The sequence below is a fragment of the Drosophila arizonae genome, chromosome 4 (genome assembly GCF_054131065.1).
Source record: "Drosophila arizonae isolate 15081-1271.41 chromosome 4, UAZ_ARI_1.0, whole genome shotgun sequence".
Taxonomy (NCBI): Eukaryota; Metazoa; Arthropoda; class Insecta; order Diptera; family Drosophilidae; genus Drosophila; species Drosophila arizonae.
Window position 1 is genome coordinate 198,849 of NC_142924.1, and position 9,804 is coordinate 208,652.

Below are 9,804 nucleotides of genomic sequence, written 5' to 3' on the forward strand. Positions count from 1 at the left end.
GTTCATGTAATTGCCACACGTTTCAGCGATTATGTTGTTTAGGCCTTCGTCTTTAACTATAGCCAGAGACGAGCGAGGAAATAAGTGCTGCAAAGAGTATATAGCAAAAATATACCCTATAGGCAGCCGTTCGTTTCAAATGTTCATTTCTATAAACATACATATAAATGTATTTAAATATCGACTCTTAAATATTTCGATATGAAGTTAAAAGTTATTGGACTGGCCTGAAATGGATTGTTACACACATATTCTAAATACCCATCTTCTGAAATTGCAGGGTACAAGCACCAATGCGCAGCTCCCTGCTGAAGATGTACCGCAATTGTTGTTCTTCTAGCTGCAATTGCCTTAATTACATTGCGACTCATTTGAGGCAGCTTTCCCCAATTACATGCCTTAACAACTGGCGTGGTGGCGGATTTTGGCAGTATTCATCAATGTTCTTGGCTTATTAATGTATAAACAATAAGCCAAGAACATTAATGAATACTGCCAAATTCACTTACTATATGCATAAAAAATTTCTACGACTCTGATAAATATTCTCTAGTGGTATATCAGTTTGTAGTAAAATTAAGAGAATCTAACTGAAATATATATGTATATATTTATTTCGATTTAGTCTTAATCCATTAAAGCAACTGGAAAAGGCCTAAAATAAACGGAAAGAAAATTTTTTTTTTAACTTTAATCTAACGTTGGCGACTTTCAATGAATTTTTTTCCTGTACCACCCTATTGAATTTTTATTGGTTTCTTTCTTTTCGTTGTAATTTTGTGTTGCTAAACTTATCTTGTTCTTCTTCGTCGTTCTCTGTTTTTATGTTTATGCGGAAATCTGCAGAAATTGTGTCAATATCAATAAAATTAGATTAGTATCGACGGCAGCAAACAAGCAAAGTGTGTCAAGCTAGTCAGACAGTCAACAAATAAACTCACTCTCACACTCACACGCACACAGCACGCACGCACAGCTTTATGTGAACCGTCCACATCCACATTGTAACGGGAGGCAGCACTTCCGACCTGCGGCCTGCGTAAACAGAATTGCCTCTGTATGTGTGTGTGTGTGTGACAAATGCTTAAATGGCTTGAAATTGTTGTAATTTCCCAAAAAGAAAGAAGGGAGGCGGTAAGAATACAAGTGACGAACTTTTACTCAGTTAAAACATGAGCCACACTTAATCTCAGTTAATTTTCTTAATGTAAAAGTTTTCACGAGTCTCCTCCCGTTTTCTGGTCCTTGCCTTATTCAATTTTTTGTCCTCTACTACGCTTTGTGGCATTTTTCGCCCTATGCATAGACTGAGTATACCGAGAAAATAGGCAGCGGCTTGAAATTACTTTTCGGGCGCATATTCTTTTTGCTTGGCATTTCGGATAATTTTCATAATGGGAAAATAAGAAAAGTTTCTGGTCAGCACGTTTTTCGCTATTGGATTTAAATTTTTACGGCCCGGTAGAGGCTGTTTGGTTTTCTTTGTGATTTTTGTTTAAAGCTGTTTTCCTATTGATTTCACATTCAGAACATTTACGTGCTATTATCGCAACGCTTACCAACGCCAAGCGAAAGCCCAAAGCGATTCCATTTCCATTGCGGATGCTGCTGTTGTTTTCCACGCTTTTCACCGTTTTTTTACAGCTTTCCCCTCGGTCTCCCGATTCGACGACAATGACGTAATCTTTTATATAAACACAACCAACACTTTTCACACTGCTGTCCAAGGAGTCGCTGCTTCTACGTTCCGCCACTTCGTTTAGCCAAGGAATTCAGTACGGGTAACGAATAACGAATAAAGGGTAACGGGTAACGGGAAAGCATCACGTGACGAGTGATTGAGTGCACTTCTGTGTGCGCTTTTTCACTTAAAAATGCGCGATTTCAATCACTAAAAGCAAAGGTACACAACGCTCAAATCGAATCAGCAACGGCTGAGTGATGTTTGCCGCCCACGGAATCGTGATCCCACTTCTTCATAATGATCAAGCTAGGAATACAAAAATCACGTTAGCCACCAAAGGAGTTAGGCTAAAACAAAAAGTATGGAAGCTAGCAACGAAACATGCATATATATATATATATATATATATATATATATATATATGTATATAATAAATTTAGAGTATAAGAGGCTGTTGTTGAACATGCCGGTCATCAGAACGCGACGCCACTTAACAAATCCCAAGTTGTCGTTGCGTGCCACGTGACTGGAATAGACGAGATCGTGTTGAGAAACAATAGCTTTGGTTTGGCCAGTTGGAATTTGACTGTCCCTGTTCCTTTCTTACCCTCTCTTGCGATAGCCAGAGCTCAGTGGAGCGATGCTTGTGGGTTTGATGGCGTAGGAATACACCGGGAAAACGCTTTCACGCACGCTCGCCTTGTAGCGTTGCCTGACCGACCTGCCGCGCTTAATTTCCGCTTGTAATGGACGCACAATAAATCGTGGATAGCATTCCCTGTGGCGCGCAATCTCAAACCTTTGGAATCTCAGGCTGCACGCCAATGAAATACATCTTTTGTTTGAGCCTGTTGTCTTCACACACCTGCGAACTCAACGTGCGCCCAGCTTCTATTCAATTTTGAAAGTTTGAAGAAGAGGCACACCGAAAGGCGGTTAGCGGGGTGAGGCCGGTCTGGCTGTATGTCTTTAAATTAACTGCATCACTAGCAGGTTGAGCTATTTATTTAAGACATTCAAAGTGTGTTTTAAGCCGAAATAAAGAACTTTTTTAATGGGTTTGGCGTCTTTCAAGCTTGAAAATCGATTATGATATGTCGATTTAAACTTAAGCATGAACACCTCTATTTTTTACCCAACAAAGTAAAAATGTCTATTTTCATTAGGAAATTCTTGTGCCTATTCATGAACTATACTAGTTATTTTTGTATTCAAAGCGAAATTGCTAACTGAAAGAGAAACTCTTCGCCTAGCATATATGTGGATTAGTCCTAACTTATTTTTGCTATGTTCCTTTGTTCTCTCTCTCTCTCTCTTCCTATTTTCCTCTCTCTGTGTGTTTTGTGTGCTTTGGCCATATGATACCATAATTTAAAATGGCAAATCCTTTTAACTTTCCACCGCAATGTGCCAATTGCAAGGGCCATTTTTATTGTCGCCTCGTTAGTCAGAGTTGAACGGGATAACTATTGCCAAATCCTCGACTGTCGCCCGCGCTGAATGTGCGTGTCGCCTAAGCCAGGCGATAAGGTGTGCACATTTGAGAGCCACCTGCCTGTCTTTTACCCCTTACATACATATAGCCAGTCGGTTCTTTTTCTTGCTGCTGTTGATAAGTTGCTATATTGGATTGCTGGCTGTGGGCAGCGGACAGGAAACAGGGAGCAGGGACACATAGACAGGGTCAAAGGTAAAGCCGTTAATTTATTAGACCGAATGGCAAACAAAATGCCAGCAACACATAAATAAGCGAATGGCTGTGGCTGGCATTTTGAAGCTCTTTTGGTATTCTTGAAATTAAGCAGTGTCGGCTAACACACACACACACACGCACATACCAAAACCCACTCGCAAACTTTATCTCTGTTACTGTGTCTTTTTAGCGATTCGGCTTTAATGTGTGGCTTCGACTTGTGTCTAAGCGGCCTATAAATTTCAATGGTCAAAATTGCGCGCTAAGCTGCAACTTTGTGTGGGTAGCCAAGCGTTATTGTATGCAAGCACCCAGCGCGTCTAGGTGTGTGTGTGGTCGTGTATGTGTGTGGAATGGGCAACAATATTTATTTATTTATTTATTTATTTCTTAAAGCTATTGACAAAAACGAGAGTCAATTTTAATTTAAAAAAGCCTATACAAAGTACACGATATAATTTCAAATAGTAACACCAACCCGATGGGGGTATTTTATTTGCCAGTCCGGCCGGCTATGCCCACGTCTCACAGCCAAATATGGTCAGTGATACTATTGAAGCTATGAAAAGAAAGTGTTAGTAAGAAACTTAAAAAAATAAAATATTAAAATGTTGGTTATTAACAATATCTAGCATAATTAAAATAATTCTTAAAATAATAATAAAAATAAAAAAATAATAATAATAATATAAAAAAAAAATAAATAAATAAATAAAAGTTAAAAAAAAACAATAATAAAAAAAAGAAAATAAGAAGAGATAAAGTATAGAAAAAAGAAAAAGGACGGTAATAAAAGAAGTTGCAAGAAAAGTTAATAAAAAGAATAAGAAATAATAACAAGAAAAGAGAAAGGGAAGAGCCAAAATAGAGTATAAGAATAGAATTGAGAAATCACTAACACAACATTAGCAGCAAAAACGTATGCCAATGCTTATGCCTGGGCATTGTGAGTGATTTCCCTAAGATAAGCTGATAGTACACTTTTTATTTTAGAAGGAGAGAGCTCTAAGGAAAAAACGTGATAATATTTATTAAAATTAACACAAAGAACATGAAACGCACTGTGCAAAGAATAATCCCTAGTGCACACAGGTAAATGAAGCGGACGATAGTGTCTAGTTGCTCGGGACGGAACCAAAAAATTTAGACGACCCAACAAAGAGGACGAATCAATATCACCACTAATCAATTTATGCAGAAAAACAATTCCTAAAATTGTTCTGCGATTGGTTAGCGATGGAAGATCAATTAGCTGGAGCCTACTATGATAAGACGGTAATCGTAAATTACTGTCCCATCTAAGGTCTCTTAAGGCAAAGAGAAGAAACTGTTTTTGGACCGATTCGATACGATCCTGATACAGTTTATGTTGCGGAGACCATACGACAGAGCAATACTCTAGAATAGGACGCACAAGCGAAGTAAATAAGCGCTTGGTAATAAAAGGATCTTTAAATTCCTTAGACCAACGTTTAATAAAGCCAAGCACACTTTTGGCTTCATTAATGATGGTAGAAATATGAAGATTAAAGTTAAGTTTACAGTCAAAGAACACACCAAGATCTTTGACTGTAAAGATGCGTCGTAAGGAAATATTGCTAATTTTATAATCAACAATTAGAGGAACGGTACGACTGAAGGTCATTGTCATACACTTTGAGCAATTTAGGTCAAGCTGGTTTGCCACACACCAAAGTTGAAATGCATTTAGGTCATCTTGAAGGTGAAGATGTCCATTTGCCCTGGAGTATGGAAGGCAAAGTTTTACATCATCAGCATACATAAATATAGTGGAGTACGAGATACAACTAGGAAGGTCGTTTATAAAAAGGGAAAAGAGCAATGGGCCCAAATGGCTACCCTGAGGTACACCAGACGAAACAAAGATAAGTTTAGACATAGCTGTTCTCAGCAAGACTCTTTGGGTTCTACCCGTTAAATAGGATGAAATCCAAGAGACAAGACTGGGTGAAAATCCTAAGCGTTCAAGCTTAAGAATTAGTATGTGATGATGTACTGAGTCAAATGCTTTACTGAAGTCCGTATAAATAACATCGGTTTGCATTTTTTTGGAAAAGCTGTCATTAACAAGCGAAGTGAACTCAAGTAAATTAGAGGACGTAGATCGATTTTGAACAAAACCATGTTGAGATGGTTGAATAATCGATTTGCAAAAATGCTGCAAGGCCGATGTTATGATTTTCTCAAATAACTTCGGAATAGCAGATAATTTCGCGATGCCTCTATAATTGGAAATATCAGATCTTCCACCTTTTTTATATAAGGGAATGATAAAAGATTCTTTCCAAATTGAAGGGAACACAGAAGTATCTAAGGACAAGTTAAACAATTTTAGTAATTGTGACTGAAGAGAAACACTGCACTCTTTAATCACACAACTAGGAATATTATCAGCACCAGGAGAGAAAGATGATTTCAATGTCCTAATGGCTGCAGCCAGAGAGGATGCAGTAACTTTGGGAGTATTTATAGATCCATATTCAGGAAGAGAATAAGGATATGAGTTGCTGTAGAGATCAGGAGAAGAATAAGTGGATTGAAAAAAATCAGCAAATAGATCAGAGGAATCCTGATCATTGCATGTTTTTTCACCTCCAAGGACAAATGAGGACGGCAAACCAGAGGATTTACGCTTCGAGTTTACAAATGAGAAAAATTGTTTGGGATCTCGAGTAAACTGACGTTTGCAACGTGTAAGATAATTCTCATAACAGCTAGAATTTAAAAGATTGAAGTTTGACTTGGCAATGGAATATTTGGACCAGTCAATACTTGAACCAGACTTTTTGTAATTTTTAAAACATTTAGTTTTAATGTTTCTCAAGTTCGACAGAGTTTTGGTGAACCAAGGTGGCTTATTTGAAACTGGCGAAACACGGCGGAGAGGGACACAAACATCCAGAATAGAGTTTAAGGTAGAATAAAAAAACGATGCTGCTAAATTAATATCAACCGATTCATATAAAATAGACCAGTCTGTTGAATTAATTAGTTCGTTAAGCAAAACGAAATTGCATTTACGATAACAGCGACTAAGTTTAGAAGGCATTGGTGTAGTAGAGGGAGGATTATCGATAGTTAAAAAAACCTCTAAAGTGGGGTGATATATATCCTCAGGTAAGGAGCAACTGCAATGCATATTCAATAATGTCCTCGCTTTCAACTTTTGTGCAGTTGAAAATCTGCATAAAGCCAAAGAAAGAGATAGAACTAGCTGGAAAGAGAAATATTGAGTAAGAGAGATAGCTGCTACGCTAGCTGAATAGAGATAGCAACACATTTAACAATGCGCCAAAGCCGTGGACTAAAGTTCTTGCCTGCGAACAATAGAAAAACGAATTAAACAAAAAGCCAGTCGGGCTTAATACTCGTATGTATGTGTCTGTCTGCATGTATGTATGTATGAGTGTGTTGGAACAGCAACAACAGCGGCGACATTAGCAACAATGGGCCTCGCCAGGAGCAGCTGCAACAATGACATAAATGAATGCTAGCTTACGAGTGAGTGTGTGTGTGCGTACGCGTGTGTGTGTGAGAGTGAGTGAGCAAGTGAGTGCATGTGTATGTGTATTATTATGCTACTATTTCGATATGGCAATGTCACCATGTATTGTGTACGAATGTGTGAGGCTGCTAAGACGGCAGCCACTGTTGCTTTAACTGGCTATTGTTTGCAGCTTCAGCCGTAACCACACTCCGTTAACTGCCACGCCCTGCGCTCCTTAGGATCCATCAAGTTGTCGGCGGCTGCTTTTGTAGTCTTGTTGTTGTTGCGTCAGCAAATGCACTGCATTAATGCCACACGCTATTGAGTATGAACCATGTGGTATATATAGAGCACCCGGATTTTACTTCACTTTATGCAGGAATTTAGAACAGTCGGGTTTTACCTTACTTTGTGCATGTTCTGTATCAATATGAAATTTATAGAGTCAATTGGTAGCCTGTATAATATAAAATGACATATACATGTAGAAATATAAGGTCAACACTCTCGTTCGACAAGCTGCTTACATTTTTATCAAATTGAGCATTTCTCTGCAGTCTGTTGCTTAGTTTCAACGTCTTTGTTGTTTTATGTGTAATCTTGAAAGCTTCTTGAGAGCTGTTCTGATTCCATAGCTTTCGCTCAGTGCCATGGCTATAAAAAGGGCTCACCTCTCGACTGAATGAGGAAAGGCATTGTCGTGCGTTGCATTGTTTTTTGTGCATTAAGTTCCACAGAATATTTGTATGCTGCTAGTTGATCGAACCAACTGTTGAGAGAGTGTTTGAAAAAACTTTCGAGTGCTATCAAAGTGGAAAAGTTAATACATTGGTGATCCCTCTGACAGTAGTCATATCACTAGAAAATGTTGACTTCTCTCCAATAGCATGCAATTTAGGTTGAACAAACAAATGAGAGCGTGAACAGCAGCGCATAGGCCAACTTGCGGCACCAGCTGCAGCATCGGCTCTGCCGCAAAGGCCATAAAATCGGCAGCCAATGAGTCGTGTGGCCAAATAGCTAATATAGTTACTGCTGTAGTAGGTCCTTGTCTAGTCAGTATTTGTATTGGGCTTTTGGCAGTGCAACATTTCCCCAGAGAATTTTTACTTCCAAACTGTTACTGCCACTTAAGCATATGCTTACCAAAAAAAAAAAAAAAAAACTTCCTGTGAACAAATACAAAGCGAGAAAGAAAGGAAGATGAGGACAACGCTTGGTTGTTGCTTTTTATTGTTTTGCGCGCATGTAATGCATTTTTTGCTCTCTTTTTTGGCAGCTCTTTTGTTGTAGTTTTAATGACAGCCTCGAAATTGTCGCCTTAAACTCAGCAAAGATGTCGCGTCGCTTCAAAGTATGCAACTTTTTTAATGGGCTCGGTATAAGTTTTTATATATTTTTTGCTATTCTAAAGTTGGGCGTAAAATGTTGGGCAGTTCGGTGGTTTTCAACTTAAGAAATGCTTCGCTTCAGTTGCTATTTAAGAGCTTTTGTAGGTTTGAAGCAGCTTAGATATATATGCACTGATTGGGCTTAAAATTCTGAATTTTAAAGAGTTTGGAAAAAGTGAGATTTAATGAATGACAGAAAGGATTGAAAAGAGCACATTAAAAAGAGCACATTCCATTTCCAGCTTTAGCCGCAATTTAACGCTCAAGTTGAGTGATAAAGCAATGCTTGCGGCATTTGGATCCATTTAAATAAAAGTTATAAAAAGTTGTCTGTCGCCGCGTTTACCTCGCAGTCATAAAACACTCAACGCGCATACGCCATGTGTTACAGCAAACTAAAGTAAACCAACGAAAACAAGTAAGAAAGCTCTAGTCGAGACTACTCGACTACGAGATCCCCTGAACGCTTCGAGCAATAGATATTTCAATAATTTTTCGCGTCTTTCAGCTTACTTAAGAAACACGCACACACACACACAAACACACACACACACGCACGCACGCACACACAAGCATACATACACACACATACATACACACACACATACACACACACACACACACACATACACAAACAATTACATACATATACACACACAAGCATAAACACGCATGGGCTGCAGTGAGCGCTTACTATGAGAACTTAATTGCTTAATAACTTTTTTTGTGGACGTACGATCTTCATGAAACTTTCAGATTATGATTATAACATGGATACGCATGTAAGCACAAGTCTCTAGTATTTGAAATACGCTTTTTACAAAAGTGAGGGTGAGGGGGTGAATTTAAGGGTGGGGGGTAAATTTTAACAAAAACCGAAATCTAGCAATAAAGGTGTAGAAGATATAATTTTATAACTGGTTTTCGATAAGGGTTTTTATCGATAAAAAAAGATCGGGATGAGTTATCGACTTTTAATGATAAATTTGATATGCGCGTTGTAATTACGGACATTTTAAAAAAATTTGAAGTGTCTAGCTCATATATCTTCTGAAATCGACGCGTTCATACATACGGACAGACGAGGGGACAGACAGACGGACAGGCCCAAATCAACTCAGCTCGTCACCCTGATCAAGAATATATATACTTTGTGGGGTCTGCCACGCCTCCTTCTGCCTGTTACTACATTTCAACAAAACCATTGTACCCTGATTTCCCATTGAAAATGGGTTCAGGGTATAAAAGTAAGGAGAGCATTTAAGAGAGCATCAAAAAGCAGCTCATGCCATATCCAAACATTTTTAATTAGCCTAATGAAAAAGTTCAAATGTAAGGGAAAAGGAAAAATCTTGCAATTTTTCAGAGCTGCGACAACAAAAGGCGATGGTTGCCGACAAATGGGTAAAACGCAGCGCAAATAGGAGAGCAATAATTTTCGCCATTGTTCGCGCAGAAAGCGGAGAGGCAGGATGCCCCACCGTTAAGGAGCTAACAAAGAAATGCAATAAACGTGAAGCGGTAGACT

At 38.5% G+C, this 9,804-nt stretch overlaps 1 protein-coding gene and 1 long non-coding RNA gene across 2 annotated transcripts in view; one reads left to right on the plus strand and one right to left on the minus strand.

Moving 5' to 3' along the window:
• Window positions 1–9,804, plus strand: part of LOC108613386 (uncharacterized) — a 110,474-nt gene that overhangs the window by 40,705 nt on the left and 59,965 nt on the right. The gene's annotated exons all lie outside the window — the stretch shown is intronic.
• On the minus strand, window positions 1,133–2,805 carry LOC149268929 (uncharacterized). Its single transcript, XR_016269688.1, has 3 exons — window positions 2,292–2,805; window positions 1,560–1,990; window positions 1,133–1,509 (listed from the first exon to the last, which is right to left on the minus strand). It is a non-coding gene; the product is annotated as an uncharacterized LOC149268929 (long non-coding RNA).